General features: G+C 37.4%; 1 long non-coding RNA gene across 1 annotated transcript in view; it reads left to right on the top strand.

Moving 5' to 3' along the window:
* LOC306654859 overlaps window positions 1–25,572 on the top strand; it is a 31,663-nt gene that overhangs the window by 3,303 nt on the left and 2,788 nt on the right. The window contains exon 2 of the long non-coding RNA XR_013762106.1: window positions 2,549–2,642. This is a non-coding gene — a long non-coding RNA (uncharacterized lncRNA). The remainder of the gene's footprint in view (window positions 1–2,548; window positions 2,643–25,572) is intronic.

Here is a 25,572-nt window from a genome sequence, read left to right as displayed (position 1 = left end):
TTTGAAATCAAAGATTCCAACTCCTCTCACTTTCTCATATGGAGGAAAGAAACAGCATTACAATTAGCAGCATCTACATAAGGCGTAATAGTTACCAAGATACCCCAGAGGTCAGTCCAAGATCTGGGATCGAGAGAGATCAAGTGGAAACAGAATACTTTACCTTATGATGTAGGCTGTGCTAATGTTAATGAGTAGAAATACAGTATATTTCTTCTCAGATTTCATGAACAGTTCAGTCATCAGTTTGAAACATTGGACAATAACTTAGAGATAATGCTGATGGTATAACAAAGCATCGAAGTACAGCTATTATTCCAGTCCATGAGAAGAGGAATTCTTTCAACCAAATTCTCACACATACTGCTATAGTTTGGATTTGAAGTGTTCCTCAAAGGTCCCTGGGTTGAAGGTTTAGTCCCCAGCCCCTGGTGCTATGGGAGGTTGTACAACCTTTAAGAGGTCTGGCCTAGTGGGGAAGTCTTCAAGTCATTGGAGATGTGCCTTTGAAGGTGATTTTGGAACCTCAGCCCCTTCATCTCTCTTTCTCTAGCTCCACCATGGGCTCCCCACCATGATGTACTTATGTTACCATAAAACTAAAGACAACAGGACCAAGTGATCATGAATGAAAACTTCTGAAACCTTGAGACAAAATAAATCTTTCCTCCTAAAAAGTTGATGTTCTAAGGTATTTTGTCACAGTGATGAAAGCTAACATACATTTCTGTTCAGCCTCTCAGTGATAAGAACAATAACATCAATGAAGATGATAATGATATAAATATGTCTTTTACATTTACCACGTGTCAGACACCATACTAAGTATGGGTTGTGGAATCAGCTCTGTTCCTAAGATTTTATATGCACTAACTTAGAGAATCTTGAAAATGCCTCTAGGAAGTAGGTTTGATTATACTCTTATTTTAAAGATGAATCAATAGAAACACAAAGGAGTTAAATTGGATGCACAATATCACACTAGACAGACAGAAGCTGGAGAATTGAACTATTCAGACCAGACCCGGAACCTACCCCTTTAACCTTGTGCTATCAATACTGGTACAGGGATAAGGAAATAAAGTTCATTTGAACACTACCCTAATTAATTGAAAGATCTTCAGTTTGCTGAGCAAAAGCTGCCTCCTTGAGTCTTCATGTTGCCCACTATCCTTAAAGAGAATATTAATTATTCCTTCTTCATTTTGCTAGTCCTTTATATCAGAGATTGGCAAGCTATGGCTTATAGGCCAAATCTGGTCCACCATCTGTTTTTGTATGGACAGTGAGCTAAGAATGGATATCAAGTTTTCAAATGGTTGGGAGAAAAAAATCCAAAGAAGAGAATATTTGTGACACATGAGAATCATATGAAATTCAAATCTCAGTGTCCATAAATGAAGTTTCATTGGAACACATTCATACTTCATTTATATATTATTTATGGCTGCTTTCACTTTACTTCAAGATCAGACTTCAGTGATTACAACCAAGATTATGTAGCACAGCAAAATCTGAACATTTACTCTCTAACTCATTACGGAAAATATTTACTAACCCCTTCCTTAAGTAGTTGAAAGTAGTTCTCAGGTCCTTTTCTAAATGTGCTCCTTTTTGTGGTAAAATATCTCATTCTTCCCATCCTGTCATCATCTCATCAACCTATAAACTTACCTGGTACTTCTTTGATGACACATATTCTATCTTCTATCCTCTTAAAATAATACTCAGTGCTACATTCATGCTGTGGAATATTGCTGAGCAATAAAAAGGAAACTACAGTATAGATTCACAACAACAAAATGAATCTCCAAACCATATGCTGAGCAAGAAAGCCTAGCACAGTGTATCCTTGCTGCGTGATTCTATTTTACAAAATTGTAAAACATATAAGAAAAATCTATGGTGAAAAAAATATCAGAATAATGGTTATCTTTGAGAAAATGGAAGAATGGTTGGCTGGGATGAGCATGAAGAAATCGCCTGAAATTATAGAAACACCTCAGATTTTGATCATTGTTCAGGTGACATATTGTATATACTTGCCAAAATTCATCAAAGTTGACACATAGGGTTTACATATCATACTATCTCTGTCTCAAAAAAATTCATAAATAAATAACTATAAATAGTAATAAATAATCTAGCTAATGATCAGCATGCTGAAATGTTCAGTAGTATCAATGCCTGTGACTTACATTGAAATGCTTCAGATAAAAATCAAGATGGTTGAATGACTGGACAGCAATTGACAGCAAGTTCGTGATAAAGTAAGAAGAGTGAAATGTTCACTATGGAAAGTAGGTGGGGGTACATGAGTTCACTGTCTAATTCTTTCAACTTCTATGTTTAAATTTTGTCATAGTAAAATTTGTCAAAATAAATCTTCTATCTTTACCATCTTGAAACTGGCAATATTTTCACAGGTATATACCTATGTCAAAACTTATTTAATTGCATGCTTTAAATATGTGTAGTTTGTACATGTCAATTATGCTTCAAACTGTTTTTAAAACTGGGCTCATAACATATTACACTATTATTGTAGAGATTCTCAACTAATGGTGCTGCTTCCAAAAAGAACCTTCATAATGAAGTAGAAGAGATGGGGATGAAGCAAACTACTCCAAATGCAGCACAAAGTGAGTTAATTATGACCATTCCCTTGTCCGTTTTCATGTCAGTTTTTCTTTTCTTTTAATGTGACTGATTAGATCCTGAGACATTCTACCTTAGACTTATCCAAAAGGATATCTTGGGTGTAACTGCTGAGACTAGAGATAGGAGTATATTCTATCATAGAATCTAACTCCATGGCAAAAAAACAACTTTTGTCTCTCCATTTTAAATTTTATCATAAGAGAGTGCAGAAGATGAAAGACACAGAAACATCCCTGCTGAGATGCCTCCACCAAATCCACTTGTGGAAAACAATAAAATTCCACAAAGTGAGTTTGCACTCTTGTCTCATGAATGTGTAGAAGGACGAGGAATGTGTTTGATCACAGCTGAATCCCAGGCCTTTTTAACCTCACCAGAGCTTGTCATGTATTTCTCATGCTAAGGTTTGCTATCATTTGACACACAACCTGCCTGCCACTGTTACAAATATCAGATGAGTGTGCACGCATGATAAAAATTTGAAGAAGTCCTCAAAATATGCAGCCTAATCTGTGGATTAACTGTTTCTTTAAAGGGTCTCTGCAATGTATAATCTGCAGGCTGATTCTGTTGCTTTTATGCAATGCCAATATTATTAGTAGCAATAACAGAATCATGCTTCAACTATTTGGAGTTCAATTAGCTGGAAAGTTCAGTTTTCTGAATAGAAGCTAAGAATCAAGGAAGGAAGCAAGAAAAATCCCAAGAGCAGTGGAAATAGCTGTGAAAGCATCAGGGTGCAACACTTCTGCATTTACTCATGGAAGAGCATCTAAAGCCGACACTTAAAATCCTATCACACTTAATTAGGCAAAGTTCTAACAAGCCAGGTTCTCCAGTTTATACCCTAAGAGAGATTAGATTGCGTATAGACAGACATGGTGAAAATAGCAAGTTAAAGAATTAGTAGCCATTATTCCAAACCCCAACTATACTATAATTTGGGAGGATAGAATGTAAGAGTAAAAAAAGTACCACCTTAATTCCACTGTTACAGTGTGGGCCTTAAATGCCCTGCAAGAGCCCATGTGTTGAAGGTGTGGCTACCGGCTTGCAGTGCTATTGGAAGGTGGTAAGAATTGTAGGAGGCGGGGCCTACTGGGAGGAAGTTAGGTCATTGGAGGCATGCTCTAGAAGGCGATATTGGAACCCCAGCCCCATTTGTGTCTCTTTCTCTTCGCTTCCCAGCCTCTACAAGATAAATCATCTTTCTTTGCTACACAATCCTGCTGCCATTATGTGCACACTGTCTCAGGCCCAGAGCCATTCAACGAAGTAAGCCTATACTGAAACCAAGACCCAAAATAATCCTCTACTCCTTTTAAGTTGATTTTCTCAAATATTTTGCCACAGTGATGGAAAGCCTACTGACACAGCCACCACAATAGCATTTTGCACACACTGTTCCTAAAATTATAGTTCCTCAAGATACTAAAGATGGTCCTTAAAAGTAAAGAAGAGGAGGATCTATTTTCAGATCAAAATATTGGTCTGGTAATGCTTTGACATTCTTATTGTGATTCTAGTAAATTCTAGAACATTGGTTTTCTTGGTCTTTCTTTTCCCATTCCACTCTTTTATTTTATTCTAACTTAAACTTATAGAGACTGTTGACTATTCCCATTATAATGATATTCATCAATCTTCCTGAATCTTCTGGTGCAGATGTGGTTCTCTGCATTCTCCCACACCCTCTTTTAGACAGATGTTTCCTGTCCCAAACTTTACATTCTCTTTGTTTTGTCCAAATTCCAGGCAATATTTCTAGTTTCTGAGGACAATGTCCCAATCATCCATGTGTTCTCTTCCCCTCAATTTTCACTTCCAACTTTCTCTTCCCATATCTTTCCTCTCCAAGTTGAATGCCAACCATTCTTTGTCTGGATTACACTTTTAAATCCTTCCTGCGTTTCCTCTTCATCTCACAGCTTTGCAATTTCTGCTGCTCTTATTTCCCTCCAGCATGTTTACTTCATATCTTGAATCCCAGTTACCTCTCTTGTTCTGCCAAATCTAGTGCTTATGCTGAAAGCCACCTGAAAATCCCCATTGTCTCCCAATCCATGCACTCTCTGCCACTTTATCTTCAACATGCATTTTTCCGGAGTGAACCCACAAGCCTGCATGGGGTGAAGGAAGATCACTTTAGTTGCCTTCTCTGGCCAACCCTTGAAGCTATGGGCCCTCTTGACAGAGAATGTCCACCATCTTATCACTATTGGTTTCCAGCCAGTAGAACTACATTCAATCTTGAGCCCCACCTCTTATTCAGTGAGTTGCTTCATTTTCCTGAACTTCTGTTTCCACATCTCATACTCTCAGCCTGACCCATCTTGTGGGGTTGGCTGGAGCCACTGAAGCCATGTTTGTGCCAGCTCGTCATCATTTTTAGGATGTGACAGCTTCATTCCTTCATTAGAAAACTTTGTTCATATTGAAGTTCTGTGAGGAGAGCTTCATTCTCTTTTATATGCTTAATCTCTGGTCCTAATAGGCATTTGGTGCTTCTCCACCCACTTCTACCAGGCTCCCCATATTCATCAGAATGTGGGTTTGCCAGTAGGGATCCTCACAGGAGCCTCCAACAGTAAGGCTGAAAACACGGCTCCATCATCTACTAGGTGTAGGGAATTGGGGAAGTCCACTTAACATTTATTTCCTCAGTTTCCTCATGTTTAAAATGGGGACAAGAGTAAGCACAACCACTACCAAAGGAGGTTGCAGTGAGTATAGGAGAGGCAAAGGTGTGCAGCCTTAGAACAAGAGGACCCTATCTGCCTTTCTGCTTCTGCCTCCTTCTTTTTCTTTGACACCTCCATTCTCCATCTCTTGCCATCATCTCTCTCCTCCTGTCTCCCCAGTAGTGATAGGAGCTCTGGCTTCCCACACACCCAGAAAAACCTCAGGGGAAAAGTTCAGCCTCTGAAGCATCCGAGGACTGCCCCTCCCTCGGCCTCTGCCTCTGGGGCTCCTCCTTCCTCCTCCAGATTTTTCTCTGGCATGCTCCCATGTCTTCACTGTCTTCCTGATTAGAGGGCATGTCAATGTGGCAGGATAATTTACTGATATATTAATTTGTGTTTTTTATCTCAGTGTTTGCTGGCTCTCAGCTCTACAAAGGAAGCCAGGCCTTTCTGTGCCCCTGCCTCAGGAAAGGTTTGTTTTAAGAGACCAAAGAACCAAGACACCTGGCTTTTGTTTCCCCAAAGCCTAGGCCCTGGGGGTAGAGAAGGCCAACATGGGGAAAGAAACTCATGGACCTTGAAAGCAGGAACAGAGAGGGAGGGAGAATGGGAACAGGTTTAGATAGATGGTAAAGGAGTGGCAGCCAGAGGGCCAGACCACTATCAGGGACTTATTTCCCCCAGGGAAGACTTTTAGGGGAGTACAGACCACTGGCCCTGAACCCAGGCATCCAGACTCAACAAACATTCCACCAAACTTTCCTAGGACCCAGCATATGTGGGCAGCAGAGCCAGGGAATAGGGATGCTCATACAGACAGGACAGTGGAAAGCAGAAGACAGGAAAGAGTAAAATTGCAAATTATAACAGTAACATCTGCTGCCTGCTCAGGATGTGCCAAACACTGTTCTAGGGTCCCTGCAAGGATAAGAAGAGCAACTCCTCAAGACAGCCCAGATCCTGTGTACACAAAGTTCCACAGAAGTACCTTGTCCAAGATCACACAGTGAGAACATGGTGAAGTCAGACAGACTGAAAGAAGGCATCAATTTACTGTAAAAGTTAAGAATGAGCATGGGCATAAAATAAAATAAAAACACTGAAAATGAAAATAAAAACCACAGTGAGCACCCCTGCAGCCAGGCCTGGAGTCCTTCTAGACTGCAACTCAAGTGTGTAACTGCAACTCAAGTGTGCTTTGAGAAGGGAAATATTGTGAAACAGAAGTGCGTATGTTGAGGACAAAAAGAATCCAGCAGAGGTGGCCTGGAATTCCAGTTCTACTTCAGTCCCTGGCTTCTTAACTTGCCCTGTGAACATCGTCTGATCTGCTAAATCTTTCTTTACTCATCTTTAAAATGGAGATAAAGGAATCACCTAATACAGCAGTTAGAATCATTCAATGACCGGGTGATCATTAGGAGGTACAATTATGATTATTGTCATCCTGTGCTTGGTCCTACAACCTGCCCAGCTTCCCTGGCTGCTTTATTGAGTATCTTTTTTTTTTTTTAATTGTTTTTGAATTTTTACAGACTTCATTTTGATTCATTGTACACAAATGGGGTGCATCTTTTCATTTCTATGGTTGTGCACGATATAGAGTCAAACCATTTGTGTAATCATACATCTACATAGGGTAATGATGTCTGTCTCTTTCCACCATTTTTCGTGTCCCTCCTTCATTTCCCTCTATGAAATCTAAAGTTCCTCCATTCTTCCCTCACCTGCACCCTGCCCCATTATATATCATCAGTGGGAGAAAATCTTTTCCACATGCAGTTCAGACAGAGCACTAATCTCCAAAATTTATAAAGAACTTACAAAACTTTACACCAAAAATACAAAGAACCCAATCAATAAATGGGCCAAGGAACTGGACAGACACTTTACAGAAGACATACAGGCAATTAATAAATATATGAAAAAGTGTTCAACATCTCTAGTAATTAGAGAAATGCAAATTATTGTGTATCTTTGTATATCAGACACTGGAGTTAAGCTGACCAGCCATTCAGAGTCTAGTTGGATGAGAGCTACAGGAAGGGATGTCTCAGTGCTATAGCGTAAGTGCTACAAATGGAATAATGCAGTATCCCACAGGGTCCCAGAGCAAGGCCCCCTAACTATACTGCAGGGTGGGAATGAGGGCAGTTTTCCTGCAGAAGTTAATGGTCCAAGCCTTTGAAAACAGCAGTAACCTCTGCTTCACCATGGGGCAAGAGCTAGGGCCTCCCCTCTTCCCTTTCCACCCCATGGGAATGACTGCTAGACCCAAGCACTCTCTAAACACTGCCCTGGCAGTCAATTTGAGAATTCTGAGCTACACATAACTTGCATCATTCCGGGCCCTGCACCAAGCCAGCAGAAGAGAAGCCAAGAGAGCTCAGGGCTGTTAGTGCATTCCACAAACCCAAATTTCCAGTGTTGCCTTGAATGAAATGTGTAAAGGAAATTTTTCATGTGTCAATTAAGCTCATTGACCATGTGACATAAAAAGGAAATGTAAATGTGGGATTCTGATTGGCAAAGTTCAAAAACCTCTGATTCTGATATGCAGATAGAGATCTGCAAGCTATTAAACATATGTACTTGACTTCCAAAATCCAGAGGTTGAAAAGAAATGCCTGTTTGGCACATCAGAGGGGGAAAAAATACAGCATAGAATAGCAGTATTGGGAAATATTTAGTCCCTAAAGCAAAATATACCACACTCAATGAGACTGAGAAGCAACTTGACTGTTCTACTTCCCCATCATTCCAAATTCCCCTAATAGATGTTCATTTTTTTTTTTTTTAAGGAAAATTATGTGCAATTTGACTTTTTCCCCCCTGAGATGCACTAGACTGAATAAGCTTGCAATGCCAACCTTGACTCTGGATTGCTTTTCAGTTCATCTCATGATAAACTTAGCATAAAACCCCAGTCCCTGTGTTTCCTTGGAAAGTGTGTATTTTCTTGCTAGCACTATGATTGAGTCCACTTGTCTATTCTAGGACATGAGAGTATCTACCTAAGTCAGAACAACCCACGTCTAGCCCATATATTTATTTATTACTGCATTCACTGAGAAAGACAAGCTGAGTTATCATTTAGCGGAGAAAACCTGAGAGGCATTTATGTGCATGAAGTGCAACACAGCCATAGCCATGGAGGCAGGCTTGAAGGAAACACATTACACACCCGGCCTACGCAAATCCCCTCACCACAGAGGTGACTGGGGCTGAATGAATGGTACAGGCGGCAAGTGCAGTTCTAGAATGCTTATCTACTCCCCAACCCCATCCCAACCCTCAAAGATTACGAATACAATCGTTTGTGACAGATTGCTCCCCAGTCTTCCGCCTTAAATTCTATATGATAAATTCAACACGAAGTGACAGTCACAGCAAGTGTTCAGAGCTCTATCTAAAAAAACTAATTTTACTGAAGTTAGAACTCAATGAACGAGAAAATGTGAATGTACACCTAGGGCATATCTCAAAACTTTAATCTCTATGAAAGCCATAATGGTTATTTATGGCCGGGATAATATTAATATTTTAAAAGATTTCACTAAAGAAGCGCTGTGAGACTTTAAAATTGTATTGTTATGCAAAGATAATAATATTTCAATGGGTCCTTCCTGTGTCGGTATGTTAATGGGGCAAGAAAAATAATAAAATAAAAACACTGCTTTTGCTACCCAAGCAGCAGCCACAGCAAACTGTCCTGTGGTTCATTTCTAAGAAAGAGCTCTTCTTCCTTTTTTATTATTTAGGGAAGGGGGGTGAAAAAAATGTCTTGGGCTGTTATTGTCTGTTTAAATTAGGCAAATGCAATTAAGAAGAGTCAAATATACACAGGCTCCAATGATGGGTAAAATTAAGGTCACCAGTTGCAGCCCTAATCCAGCTGCACTGCTTAATCTCGGTTTTAGCCATTACAACTGTGTGGAATGGAAATGTCTTGCTAGTGTTGGGGTTAATGTAGACTGACTGGGTAACTAGAGATAAATCCTGCAGGCTTGCTTGAATGGGCAAGTGCTTAACACTGACATTCTGAAAACAGAAAACTGGGTTCCAGTCCCCAGGACTAATTCTACCTTCCTTGTTTTCCCCCACCTAAACCCAGGAGCAAAAGGATTTTTATTCTTGTAAATTTTTTTTAAATCTTGCTCCCCAGGAATCCTTTGCATTTGCCATTTGTGTACATCTTTTGCTCATTACAGAAAGGAAAGTTTTGCATTAATCCTTTGAAAACAACAGTGCTTGTCTCTCTTTCTGCATACATAAAGGTTACATTTGTATTGTTTGATATTATTTCACCTTCTTAAGGAGTTGTTTTGGGTACCGAGTAGACAGGAGGAAATTCCTGAGCATATGAAAAAAAATAAATAAATGAAAGGTGACATTTACAGCCAGGAGCTGGGTACACAATGCAGAGGTCATCAATGAGTAAACAGATATTAATGGTTAGCCGGATAACTGGCACATAAACAGGTCACATTAATAATTAACACCAGGGAAAACCAGCACTTTTAACCAAGCTCAGGAAAGTGGGTGCTCCCAAGAAAACCCCAGAGAGGAACTAGAAAAACTCAGAAGTGATTTCTGGTAACTGGAGAGTAGAGAACTGACTTTTCCATATTTACATTTCTCATATTCTTACTAAACCAAACCAAACAAAAACAGTTTTAAGATAGTCATGACAAAAATAAATAAATAAATAAGTGGGACATTGGAGGAAAAACCTCTGGATAACTATTACTTTGAGCAATTACACTTGTCCTAATATGAAGCAATTCTGTAAGAATTGCTCAGATAATTGATCACTAACCTACACAGTCTCTCTAAAAATATTAGCTTCTCATTTCATCATGATCCCTATACTGCTGAGCTGAGACGATTACATTTTGCCCATTCTGATTGGCATTCACCCCAGGTTTTTTTATTGGGAAAAGTCAAACTCAGATTTGTAGACATGAAGGCAAAGGCATAGGGCCAGCCAGGGAAACTTGGTGAGGAAAATGGGTACCCCAGGGACTATGGGAACCTGGGAATAAATGTCCCTGAGCCCCACACAGTGTCACCCTGGGAGCTGGGGCATCATACCTTTTGATGTTTTTAAGGAAGCTGGATCTTAACATGAAATCTCTACTTTCTAGACTTTCAGATGTTCACAACCTATTGAAATCCTGCTTGAACCAAATAATATGCATCTAACGTAGGCCACATCAAGTCAATTTAAATCTCTTTCTTGAATTAAAAATAAACAAAACCAAAACACAAGCCTTGAAAAATTGCCAAGGAAAAGGAGAGTCTGAGTGTATCTTTAAAATTTCTTATACAGTTTCTCTTCTCCTTTAAATACATTCCTATAGTCTTCTACTGGGATGTTTTAGAAAGAAAACTATCGAAATAAGACAAAAGAATTAAGAGAGAACTGGAATATCTGCAAGGACCTAAAACTGAACCTCAGAACTGTGTGAATAAAACTTAGATGGGACACTTTTATATGTGTGGCCTAATGGCTTACAGATGAGTGAGTAGCGCTGCTTTCAAATATAATGTGAAGAAACCAATTTTTACAATAAATGTGTAGTTTGACTATCCAGCCCACAGGAGACATTGTGACGTACCCAACCTGAAAATCAAATTATTTAAGGTTGGTTATACTAATAACAGCCTCTAACCATCTGCTAAGGTGGACTATAAAACCAGACTAGCCAGAGGCAGCAAATGAGATGAGCTTGAGAGGGGTTAGGAAGAAATAAGACACGAGGCTTGTTTACTAGCTAAACGTGGGGCACAATTTAACATACACAAATGGTGGAGGGTGAATGGGCATTGTTTCTGAACTGTTACTGAATGACAGGCTTTGGTCCTTCCCTGTTTCTCCATAGCTGCTTCTCCACCACGTGGCTGTTTCTCATGATGGACAGCAGGTCCAACAAGACAGCTTTTTCATCTGTCCTCACATTTCTTCACCTAATGCCTTCTCCACATCACCTTCATTCATTCTTGGCAAGGGCAGGGTGTGCTGAGGAGTAGACCCTGGCCTCTAGCATGCTGAATAACATGCTCTATGACTGAGCTACACCCCTAGTCCCTCACCCTCGATTTTGACTAGGCAACTCCCTCCTTATTGCTCCTATAAACTTCAGCTGAGTACACGTTTCCTCTTCTGGACTCCCTCACCTCTGCTCTCTCCAAGTGTCCAAGTGGGGAGGCTGCCTCTTGTTTCCTCAGGCCCCTCTGCCAATCTCTGGGCTCATATGCCCCTCTGAACCACAATCATGATGTACATGTCATTTCCCCACAGGACTTGGAATTCCTTTTTGAAGGCAGAGGCTACTAGTTTCCTCTTTGACCCGTATGTCTTAGTCCTTCTTCTCTTGCTATAACAGAATTCTGAGACTGAGTGATTTATAAAAACACAGGTTTATTTTGGCCCAGGTTTCTGGAGGCTGGGAAACCCAAGATCAGGAGGTGCATCTGGTAAGGACCTGTGCTGCTTCAATTCATGGCAGAAAACAGAAGGGCAAGTGGGCACATACAGAGGAGAGAATGGGAATGAACTCCAATGATGGCTAACTCAAAACTGAGAGAGAAGTGTTAAAGCGTTCATGAGGGCTCCCACTCCATGACCTGATCACTTCCCACCAGGTCCCATTCTCTACCAGGGGTACCAACCTCCACATGAGTTTTGAAAGGGACAAACCATTTTCAACCCATAGCACTCTGTGCTTAGAAAACAGCCCGTTAATGGAGGCCTAATTGAATACCACGAATGAGACTCCAAGCAATAATGCTTAGAAAAGCAACTAATTAAGTACAATATTAGGGTATGAATCTATCCAGCTTTTCTTTCTTCTGAACTTTTGCACATGCTCACTATGACTACATTTCTAAAAGCAAGCTTTATATCAAACAGGTCTTCTTAATAATAGTAATAAAAATAGTAATGAATCCATTCTTCAGCTTCCTCACCTATAAATGAGGGATGATGACACTTACCTTGCTAGACATGAGACTGCTGGGAAGACTACTTGAAATGATGCATGTGATCCTATATGAGAAGAGTCACCTGTAGAGGGTAAAGCTCCAACTGGAGTCTGGAGAGAGTAGCAAACCCCCCTCAATAATGCCTCCTCTGCTCATGTCTGATTGTCAGAATTGATAAAATTTTTCCATTTAATGTCTTTGACTAAGTTTGTGTGTGAGCAGGGACTCTGACTCTAGTCTCAGGACTCTCAGACCTAGCACAATAGCCACCACATAGCAATGCTCACTAAATGTTTATACTATTACAGTGGACAAGATAAACATCATGGTATTTTCATTCATGCCACTTAAGCTAGGCATCACTAAATGAGACAGAATATGGAGGAAAAGAAGGAGAGAGAAACTATTAAGAGGCTCTCACTTACTCTGTACTCTATATGCCTGGTTTTGTTTATTTTATAAGTGATTTCCTGTAGATATATGAAGTAGCTATCATTGTCCTTAGTTTCTATAGAAAGAATCTGAGTTTCACAAATCAGGTATGATGCCAACAGACACACAGTTAATCATGGGCAGAGGCAACTCTCTGACCCAGCATACTGCACAGCCTCGCCATGACAAGACCCTGTGCTCAGGAAGCTAATAAATCCCCAGTACATCTGACATCTCAGAGTCAAAGACTTCTAGAGTTGAACCAACTCAGTGTATCTAGTCCAACTCTCTGATAACCAAGGACAGAGAAAGTTATTTTTAAAAGTAAGTTTACACAAAAGGGAGGTAGGGAAAAAAGGCTTACTTACTATTCATGATAACCAAGATAAGGAATCAACCAAGGTGTCCATAACAGGCAAATGGATGAAATCTTGTCATTTGTACAACGTGGATGGAACTAGAAGACTGAAATAAGTAGGCACAGAAAGACAAATATATGTGATATCATTCATGTGGAATCTGAAATGGTTTATCTCATAGAAGTAGAGAGAAGAATATTAGTTACCATAGGCTGGGAAGGAGGAAACTGGAGTAGATGGAGAGAGGATGGCTAATGGGTACAAGGGTGAGGGAGATAAGAGAAATAACTTGCAACATTGTAGAGCACAGTTGCACAACTATGTTTTAGGCAGTTTTCCATCACTATAATGAAATATCTCATATAATTAACTTATAAAGAGCAAACTGCTTACTTCAGGGCCAGGAAGCAAACAAGGAAGAGGAAGAGAGCAGAGTGCCACAATTCCTTCAAAGACATGCCTCCAGTGACCTAAGGACCTCCCACTAGGCCCCACCTCCTAAAGGCTCCAGACCCTCCCAATAGTACCACCCTGAAAACAAAGCCTTTAACGTATGGGCCTTTGGGAACATTCAATATCCAAACTATAGCACTGTGGTTGGCAATAATTAATTGTATATTTCAATATAGCTAGTATGATTTTGAGTGCTCTCAACACAAAGAAATGATAAATGCTTTAGGTGATGTATATACCGATTACTATGATTAATCATGGTACATTGTATACATGTATCAAAATATTACACCATAACACATGAATACATGCAATTATGTATCAGTTAAAATGCTTAAAATATCTTTAAAGAGACTCTTAGTGTTTCACATTCACAAGTTACAACATATTTTATATACCTTTTTCATTAAATTTATAAGTATATTTTATAATGCATAATTTTTTAAATGATTACATTTTGTTTTATCTAAACCTTTATAAGAATAACATGTATTTTTAATTCACATAGGATAATATCTTATGTAACTGAGGTTTCTCTTTCCTCACAAAAAATACCAATGACCCCTCTCTCAAATAATCAGCCAAGACTATTGACCAAATCCTTAGTAGAGAAAAGCAGAACTCCACAGAGAAAGGATCTATAAACAATAATTAAAATAATAATTAAAGACCAGAAAAGGGCAAAGACGTGCTTTTTAAAAAAAATCTAAAGAAAGAATAAAATAAAACCTCCCCCCTGTGAAAAATTGCTTCAGTCATCTTTAAAAGCTTTCCTAAATTTCCAATGGCTCTCTTATTAGCAATTCTTAATGCATGAGGTAGTTATTTAAGAATAAATCTTTCAGTAATTCAAAACAAGGACTCTTCAGTAAATAGTTGAAATTAAGGGGGGAGTTAGAGTCATCTGGTTTCCATTAGGATGATAAAATAGTTCACTTGAAACCTTTTACAATATGCTTTGTTACAGGGAGGTGTCTGGGCACCTCACTCCATCACTAGCCATTTGACACAACATAAAAAGCTTCAAAAGCCATGTTAGGCCTCTTAATCAAAAACTAATTGTAATAGATATTGGGGAGTGTTAACACGGTGACCGCTGGGTTGTAGCTGTGGTATGGAAGCGGCAGTGAACATTAAACACAACCCTGAGTTGATAGGGCTTATCTCAATTTCAGAGCTAAGTGCTAAGTACTGCAGGCCAGTATCTCCTTGCTATTGCTTTGTACCACTTTTGGAGTTAATTGCCCCATAAGGCTTCATCTTCTTAATGAAATTTATAACATTGTCAGAAAACTTGGAAGATACTGCTGTAGTTTAGAAGACGTTACAGAAAACAGAGACATAAACAGAGGGGAAAAGAAAACACATACTTGGAGCCTAATGCATGGGCAGTCTGGGCAGATTTGGTGCAGAATTCCTCAGGCATGGGGGAGACAGTTGCAACACATTAACTCTTTCAGGTCTGTAATGGAATATTCACTGAGCTCACTTTAATGGAAAGACGATAATTGGTATCATAAGGTCAATGATAGGCATTCAATAAATACTTAATGATAAGCCTTATAGGGCTAGAACAGCCAGCAAGCAAGGACTGGAGACTGTTGTATGGCCCCTGTGCCTAACGCAGTATCTCAGATACAGCCAGTGATAACAAATGTTTTAAGAATGACTGATGAATGAATAAGTGATCTTACTAGAGTACAGTACTAATAATTTTCCAAGCACTTCTGTGTTTGATCCTCATGACCATCCACTTGATAAGCCTAAGTTTTCATAAATGACTAACCCTAGTCTCAAATGAGCACTTTGCAACTACTCTTCCAGTCTTCTTGACTTCAGATGAACTAGAAAGGCATTCTGTACTACTAGATTTTCTAAATCTGAAAAAGTAGAATTTTAAAACATCAAAGGCAATTTTAGATCATGGATTAGATCCTGGAATTGAAAGACAAAAAAAAAGGAAAAAAACTGGTGAAGTCTAGTAAAGTCTGGAGTTTATTTAATAGCATTACACTTAATGGTAATTAATTTCTTAGTATCATGGTTGTACAAGAGGCTAACAGACCTAGCCTGGTGAAGAGTGTATAGGAATTCTTTGTACTATTTTGAATTTTTTGTAACCCTAAAATTATTTTGAAATAACAAACTTTCGAAAATAACTAATTTACTTTAAAAATTATAAATTGTGCCAAGTTGGCATTTAGATGATTCTAAGTTAATATTACTGGAGAAAAGAGTATGATTTTTTTTTCAGTAATTAGTTGTCAACTAGTTAGAAAAAACATTTGCAAGGGTGAAGGTAACAATTTCTCACTCCATTTTACATGCTCTTATTTTATACTGTTTTTGTCTCCTGATAAAATAGAATTGTTTTCTAATACATATATGAAGTGAACTCTTTACCACTGTTTTCTTATTTATAAAATTGTTAACATTTTAAATAATTTTAAATCATTTTATTTTATAAAATGAGTAACTTTTTTTAAAAAAAAAGGTAAAAAGTACATAAGGAATTAAGTAGGAAACTAATTCTATGTGATTTTGAAGTTTTATCCTCTTCTAGTCCTTCAATTACCATCTTTCTGCAAATGATTTCCAAATTCACATTTCTGAGTTGCACTTCTTTCTTGAGCATCAATCTAAACATCTGCAGTACCAGTCAACCCAAAGAGCTTAGTGTAATCTCAAAACATTTTTCTCTTTATTTACTCTGCAAAATTCCAACTTTGGCTAATGGCTATTGCATTCAAACCTGCCCCCCCCCCCCCCGCCCCAATTCATATCCCACCTGCCTGCTGAAGCTCTCTACTACCCTTCAGATGGAGGTAGGGGTTCCTGACACACCCCCATTCTCCAAGTCTCCTTCCAACCCTCTTTTGCTCTCTATAACTTCAAATATATTTTTACAAAGTGCTATTTGAATTTTCTATTAGCTGTTTATGCATATGACAAATACCTCGCTATACTTTCAAGTTCCAGGAGATAAGGACTGTGTTTATTTAATTCTGGTACAGTAGTTCAGAGTAGTTCATTTGAAACCATATGAGCATGGATTGTGGAAAAAAAGAAAAAATTCTTTAAAAAAATTTACCATGAGTTCAAAGATGTTACTCTATAAATTAAAAGATTGGTTGGACTGCTTTAAAAGTGGCCAAAACAAAAATGACCAATATATGGTACAGCTGATTTCTCTCTGAATTTGACGGATTCGAAAGACTCTGCTCCTCAAGATGGCCCAGCAACCCAGCTCCTAGGGTGTTGCTCTGGACAGCCTGTTCAAAGATGACTGATTACCCCATGGGTGTGTTTCAGCCTGCATAAAATGGCAAGGAAGAGAAAGGAAGCCAGAAACTTTCCTTTAAGGCCACAAAAGAGCAACTTCACATAACAGTTCAATTCTTAAACTATAGGCCATAATTAAGTCAAATGGCTACAACTCTCTGCAAGGATAGATGACTGGGAAATATAGGATAGTGAAATGGTCTTCTGACCACCTAAAACAGGAAGGAGAAAACATCGTATGAGAAGGCAATTCTGATTCTCTGCCATGGTAATTTTATCTTTTGAAAATTAGCCAGACTTTTTCCTGCAAAGTGTTTTAGTACTTTTATGGCAGCATTATTGAGATACAATTTACATACATAAAATATACCCTTTTAAATGTACAATTCAGTGGCTTTAATAGAGTCAGAACTGCATGACCATCACCATTATCTACATTCAGAGCAATTTCATCGCCCCAAAAAGAAATCCTTTGCCCATTAGCAGTCACTCCTTATTCTCTACTCCCAACTCATGAAAAGAACAAATATAATTTGTATCCCTATGAATTTGTTTGTTCTGGACATTTCATAAAAATGGAATTATACAATATATGGTCTTAGGTGTCTGGTGTCTTTTGCTTATTGCAATGTTTTAAAGGTTCATCTGTCTTATATCATCTACCAGTATTTCATTCCTTTTAAAGCCAAATGGTATCCATACAATGTATGTATTTCATTTTATTTATCCAGTTACCAGTTGATGGATGTTCGAATTGCTTCACTTTTTGGCTATGTGAATAAAGTGACTAAGAATATTCCTAAAAGTTTTTATGTGAACATGTTTCCATTCTGCTGGGTATGTACCCAAGTATGGAAGTGCTATGTCTAACATTTTGAGAAATTGCCAAACTGTTTTCTTTTTTCAAAACATATTTATTTGTAGATGGACAAATGCCTTTATTTTGTTTATTTAGGTTTTTTATGTGGTGCTGGGGATCAAACCCAGTGCCCCTTGTGTGCTAGGTAAGTGCTGTACCACCGAGTCACAACCCCAGCCTACTAAAGTGCCTTCTAAAGTGGTGTTTTACTATTCCATCAACCCAATGTCTGAGAGTTCAAATTTTTCTACATATTCACCAGCACTTGTTATTGTCAGTCTTTTTTTTAATTTTTATTTTAGGTGCCCTAATGAGTGTGTGCAATGGAATCTGTGGTTTCGTTTTGCATTTTCCTAAAGACTAATGATATCAAGCATCTTTTCATGTACTTACAGGCCTTTTGTGTATTTTCTTCAGGAAAAAGAAATGTTTACTCAAATTCTTTGCTCATTCTTAATTGAAAAATTTGTTCTCTTATCATTCAATTTTAAGAATGATTTTTATACTCCAGATACAAGTTCCTCATTGAATATGTGATTTGAAAATAATTCCTTCCATTCTGCAAGTTGTGGTTTTACTTTCTTGATGGTGTTTTTGAAACATAAAAGCTTTAACTAGTTTAATAAAGTCAAATTTATTTTTTTATTTATTTTGGTGCTCTTGCTTTTGGTGTTATAGCTAGGGAACAATTGTCTAATTCAGTTTTATGGTTTTACCCTTATATATAGTAGCATTTGAGGTGATTTTTAGGATGTGGTGTGAGATTGGGGGTGGTCTATTCTTTTGCAAGCAGATATCTAATGCCCAAGCCTTCTTTTTTGAGATGATGCCTTTCCTCCACTGACTCACCTTGGCAGCCTTGTCAAAAATCAATTGACTATGCAATTCCCAGCACCACAAAAACAAAAACAAAAATCGCTTGTACATGTGAGGGTTTATTTCTGAATTCTCAATTCTATTCTATTGATCTAAATATTTATCTTTATTCCAAAACCATATTGTCCTGATTACTATACCTTTATAGTTTTCAAATTGGGAAATACTCTTTTTCAAGATTGCTTTGTTTTGGCTATCCTTGGTCTCTTGTATTATCATTTAATTTTTAGAACTAGGTTTTTGATTAATGCAAGTAAAATAACAGCAGAGATTTTGAAAGGAATTGTATTGAATCAGTAGATCATTTTGCCAAGCATTGGTATCTGAATGTTTCTAAGTTATCCAATGAATAAATAAGACATGTCTTTTCAATTTTTTAGGTCTTTTGGTGATATTGACATAGATTTTCATGTATAAGTCTTACACTTATCTTGTTAAATTTATTTATTCCTAAATAATAAAATTTTATTCTTTTTGATGCTGTTAAAATGGAATATTCTTTTTCTTTTCTTTTCTTTTTTTTTTTTTTTTTTTTTTTTTTTTTGAGGAGTGGTGGTTACTGGGGATTGGATTGAACTCAGGGGTACTTTATCACTGAGTCACATCTTCAGCCCTTTTTATTTTTTATTTTGAGACAGGATCTTACAAAGTTGCTGAGGGACTCACTAAATTACCAAGAGTAGCCTTGAACTTGTGATCCTCCTGCCTCAGTCTCCTGAGTAGCTGGGATTATAAGCCTGTGTGCCACCATGCCCAGAAAAATGGAATTGGTTTCTTAATTTCATTTTTAGTTCCTTGTTCATTGCTGTTATATAAAAATAGAACTGATTTTTTGTACATTGACCTTCCATTCTGCAACCTTGCTAAACTTACATACCAATTAGCTCTAATAAATTCTTAATGGATTCCTTGGGATTTTCTATGAATGAAATCATGTCATCTACAAATAGAGTTTTTTTTAATTCTTCTTTTCCAGTCTAGCTACATCTACATGTATAGCTATAGTGTCTTCCTGATGGGTTGACCCTTTATTATAAAATTTCCCTCATTATCTCTAGCAGCATTTTTGTCTTAAAGTCTATTTTATCTGAATAAATAGAGTCACTTTTATTCTTTTCATACTACTTACCTAGTACATTTTTCTCTTTCTACTTTCAACATGTTTTTGTCTTTGAATCTAAAGTTTGTCTTTTGTATAGAGTTGAATCATGTTTTTGCTAATCCACTTTGCCAGTGTCTACCTTTTGACTGAAGTGATGAATACATTTATATTGAGTACTTACTGATAAAGTCAGGTCTATATATGCTCCTTTGCTTTCTATATATTATATGTCTTTTTCTGTTTCTCTACTTATCCATTACTCTTTCTTTTGTGGTAAATAAAAATTTTGCAGTACACTATTTTAATGACTTTGCTGTTTGTTTTACTATTTTGTTGTTGTTGTTGTTATTTTCTCAGTGGCTGCCCTGGGTGTTATAATCAATATCCTAACATTATAGCTATCTAGTTTGGATTAATACTAACTTAGTTTCAATAGTATGCCAAAACTTCTCTCCAATATAGCTTCATTTCCTCTCCATCCTTTGTAAAATCATCTCTATATAACCTATATATTTATACAATATAAGTCCATTGACACAGCTTTATAATTCTGCTTTACTCAATTGTTTGTTAAATAAGACAAGAAAGGAAAATATTTACAAGAAAAAATCCATTTAAACTAGCTTTTATATGATTACATTTCCCAGGTACCATCTTGGGTCCTTTCATTTCAGCATGAAGGGCTCCCTTATGTACTTCTTAGAGGACAGGTCTGGAGTCAGAATCAGTATGTGTATGTATATGTGTGAAGGTGATTTTTTAATTTTTATTTTTGGAGGATATTTTCATAGGATGTAGAATTCTGTGTCATTCATCCTTTTGAATATGTGAACCAATGGCTTTTGACCTTCATGGTTTCTAATAAGAAGTTAGTTGTTAATCTTACTGAGGATACTATAATTTCCATGCTGCTTTCAAGATTCTCTTTGTCTTTCAATAGTTTGACTTTGATGGAGTGAGTCTTCTTTCTGGACATACTTTAAATTCACACTATATTTCTGGTGTGAGCTTTGAATTTAGGATGTCAGTGTCTTACCCTCATTCTCTATTAGTCTCTTTGGAAGATATTCATCAGTTTAAGTCTGACATGTAAAGTGGGAATAATAATGTCTACCATAAGAGGTTATAGGAATTAAATGAAATAACATATTTACATTTTATGACTCATAGAAAATAGTCTATATATTTTTATTCTTCTCAAAACATGAATTTCTTTTTTGGAAACATTTCCAGTAGGACATGTGCCTCATTCTGATGGTTATGTGAATAAGTGAAGGCAACTCTTTTGCATCACTCTTAACTCAAATATCACCTTCCTAGAAGGACTGTCTTTGACCACCAAAGGAACCCCTGTTCTCAGTTTTTCTTTTTCCCATTACATATGAGTGTTCCTTATGCAAGTGCTTGGGAGGAGAAGTGTTTCAGATTTCAGATTTTTCTTTTCATATTTGCTAATATTTGCATATGCTTAATGGTATATCTTGGGGATGGAACCAAATTCTAAAGACAAAATTTATTTGTTTTAGGTCAACCTTATCCACATAGACAGAGGTAATTTTATGCAATATTTTTAGCTTGCCTGCATTTTTGCTGTAACCTATTACATGGGATAAAATGTGAAAATTTCCACTTTTGGTATCACGTTAGTGTTCAAAGAGTTTCCATTTTTGGAACATTCTAGATTTCAAATTTTCAGAAGAGAAATATCAACCTATATTTGGGTAGCAAATTGTCCCAATGTCAGGGACTAGATTGTAAGATTGTATATTCTAAAATCAGAACAGTCTGGACATCTACTATCATTCTGTTTTTTTTTTTTTTTAATCATAGTTTTTACCACTATCTCTTATTATTTAGTTGACTTTTTTATTTGTTTCCTCAGTTCCTTCAAACTAGAATATAAGTCCCCTCAATATACATATGGTATATAACAGGCACTAAGTAGCCATTTATTGAAAAAGTGAATTAATCTTAAATTAATTGATAGATTTATTTTCTAAAATGCCCACCTTTATGTTCTCCAAGTTTAACAACATAAATACATAAAGCATATAAAGTTTTATATGACAGTACAATGAACAAAAGAGCATTTTATATGGTGATAATGACTGAGTTATAAACACTTGTACCTATATAGTACTGAGAAATTCAAATAGCTGTCTTCTTTTCCTCCTGATCCCAAACAATGGAATGAAAAAGAATTCACTAAAATGTAGACATTTCTACCATTTGCACTGGAATGTTGGCTCTAGCCAATATAACCCAGTCTGCAAATACAAGATTAGCGTCTGTGGAGGGAAAGTTCTCGTTCCAAAAAAGCACATTTAAAGGGAAATCTCTGCTTCTTCTTTCCCTTATAAAAGAAGGAGCATTTGTTACTTGTAAGACCCACAATTACTTTAAATATTCTTCAAGGATGTAAGAGCTACAAATGTTAAAACATAATCACAGACCACATCTTCAGACTCTGGAATGAGCCAGAGGAAGATGATGCCCTTCTCCCCACTATCAGTTTACTATATAAATGAGAAGACATAAAGTAGCTTTAGATTTAATTAAAGTAATTGACTGAATTGCGTTTTGTACTGGTGATCGTCATTAACATTCTTGACCTCTCTGTCACATGGATGTGCCAGAGAATTTTTCCAATGGATATTTATTATGAATATTATCATCAATAAGCACCATCAACATATTAAAATTAATTTTAACTTCTTTATGGAAGACTGAAAGCGCAACCAGCTGTTGAGGACCATCCGTTCTAAATCATTTTTTATCGATTCAACATGGCTAAACCTCAAGTACAACTAATAGAGAATTTTATGTGTGTGTAGGCAAGTTTCTATATATATAAAATATTTAATTTTATTTCATATCTAACTCCGGTTACATTAATCACATAACCATATTTTCCAGAGCCCAAGGATTCACTTGCTATTTTAAGCACTTACTGTGCAGTCCCCACATGGCTCATGTCCATGTGGATCAGCAGTAACACATGGAAGTTCGGTCTTATTTTGACTGCTTGCAAAGAGCTTAATAAAAGACAGGCTTTGGTGCATCAAAAGAACTTAGTCCACAGGTGTTCTGAGCTGGGCTAACTTGTATGTAGAACAAACTATTAAGCTCTGGAATTTGAGCCTCTAAATTGTATCAATCGAGCACCTGTCCTGAAGAGAGGAACACACCTTTCATTACATTACCCAAGGGCAGGACAGGCTTTGAGCTGTGTAGAGTTACAGCAGATCCTATTCAGGCATGCTAGATGAGATTCTTCTGCTCCTTCTGTTAACACTGCCAAGTGCTTCCAGTTGAGCGTGTTTACAGAATATCTCCATCTCTGTTTACCTCTACAGCTATGTGCCTCTCCATATCTCTTCCTACATTTGCCATTTTATATAGCACCAACCACAACATAGGCACTGCGCTTAAGATTTTAAACGCAGCATTGCATCAGATCCCTCCCAACAACAATGCAATGCTTAGAAAGGCTAAGAAAAGTGGTCAAAGTCATATAAGTTTCAGTGGTAGAATCAGGATTCAAAGCCAAGACACTGGACTCTAGATCCCCTATATTTGGTCACCATGCTCTCTGACTTCCAGGCTATCGTGGGCTCCGGAGTGTCTTCTGGACTCCTTGCTAGCTCTTCCTTCAGGTCTTGAATCTTCAGGTTCGTTACGGCACTATGCTCAGTCTTCTGTCTTTTCTCACTGTTAAGGAGCTCCTTAATCAATCCCATTAGTTTCCATGGCCCCAGTCACCCTCCATGGGCCATTAACTTTAAATTCAGTCTCCCCATGCAGTCTTTCTTCTGTACTCTAGAACTAAAAATTCAACTCATTGCTTCAATCTCCACTGGATCTCATGGGCTAACCAAAAAATGTACTTCTAGGACTGATCTACATGAGCATCTTCCCCAGAAAGGCTGCTCCTCCTCCAGAACCACTGATTTGGTTTTCCTACAGAAAACCAGGCAGTCACCTGGGCTCCTCTGTCACATTAACCCACCACCTCTCATTGTTTCTACTTCCTAATTGTTCAAATATGACCTCTTATGTCCATCTCTGCCAACAATATAGGTCAGTAATACTCATTGATCTAGAAATGTCACAACTGGAGACAGAGGATGCTGCTGGCATCTCCTTGAGAGAGTCCAGAGATGATCCTAACCATCCTACAGTGTACAGAAAGTTCCACAATAAGAATTATTCAGCTAATCTAACAAAGAATCACCCTGTTATAATCAAAGCTAGTATCATCTCTTACATAAGCAATTGCCATATCTCCCAACCCATCTCTCCACCCCTACTTTATTCTGTTAACCCACTCTACACTGAAAGAATGATCTTTTGAAACCATAAATATGGTGCCTCTCACTAATGGCTTCCCAATTCTTTTACAGACAAAATATGCTGAATTGGCTGGAATATCTGGCATGTTTCTTCAGTGAGCATCAAGTCACTCTTTCCCTTTATCTTGGTTTTCTTCTCTTGCCTATTAGGTGACCCATACCCCACATTCTTCCCACATTCCCTTTGCCCCTTTACTTAAATGTTATCTTATCCAAGAGACCTTCCCTGACCTTCCCAACTCTTTATTGGCCATACCCTACTTTAATTTTCTCCTAGCACTTACCACCACTTTATGTATTTATTTGATTCCTTGGTTGTTTTCTGTCTTTTCCCATTAAAATTAAATTTCATTGTAACAGGTAGGTCTGTCTTTTGTTTACTATTATATAACAATTGTAACTGTGCCTAGCACATTCTAGGCTCTCAATGAACATTTAGTGAATGAACAATAATCTTTCTCTTGATTCACATGTATATTTCTTATATAAAATATAAAATTTATATTTTGCTGAACTGTCATATCATAGACAATCACATGGATTCAAGAGGGAGAACTAACCTAAAGCAACTAAAAATCTGGCTCTCTCCAGTTTGTGGCTGCATTTCTCCTGACATCCAGGTTATACGCAGCAGGCAGACAAGTCAGCCCCCATGGGTATCATGCCCCTTCCACGCAAGTCACCACATCCAGAGGTCAGGATGCATTTGGACTAATTCCTGGTTTACTCTTGGCTTTTACTATCACAATCTGGATGAAGCAGGAAGTCCAGGGAGGGTGACTGGCATAGCCATGGCCCTTGGTATGAAAAGTTGACCATTCCTTTCCAGGAAGTGATACATCTGATATCTCTCTCTGCCTTTGCAGAAAGAAAGGCAGCTTCTTTAGATACTAAAAGATCAGAATCCTCAGAAGTTTGATACCCTAAATATTAAGCATGTATAATCACCATAACAAAAAGATTTTATAGTAATATTAGTAGAGTGATAATGATAATAACAATAGCTGCTGAAATACACATATTGTTTAAATATTTCAGACACTGTGTATAGACTCATTTAATCTTCACAACACCTTTATCAAGTGGATAACTTGTTATCCCTTTTTAACAGATGATAAAACTGAGGCTTAGTGAGGTTGAGTAACTTAATCCAAGTTATACAGCTATTTGGCTGAAGTGCAGTTGAATAACCATTTGTTCTATTTTAAATCTGTGTTCTTTCATGATTCTGTCTTCTAAGGTGAAAGTTAGAATCCTCAATCCCTCTGAGAAACTTAAAAGCTCATTTCGTCACTGTAACATTGTAAACATAAATGGTAAAACAATAGCAATACAGTTGTAAATAAATACTAAACTAAACAACAACAAAGTACTAAATAAATACCCAAATAACTAGCTAAAAATTGCCTTAAAAGTTAGGGAAAAAAAGGATCACCAATCTAAGTTGGAATAGTCAGAGTGGACTTCATGAAGGAGGTGTCATGTGAGCTGGAAGAACTTGGAAGGATAGAGAAACTAATTATCA

The sequence above is a fragment of the Sciurus vulgaris genome (assembly GCF_902686455.1).
Source record: "Sciurus vulgaris genome assembly, chromosome: 2".
NCBI lineage: Eukaryota > Metazoa > Chordata > Mammalia > Rodentia > Sciuridae > Sciurus > Sciurus vulgaris.
The sequence above is the reverse complement of the archived record's forward strand: the minus strand, read 5'-3'. Positions and strand labels throughout refer to the sequence as shown.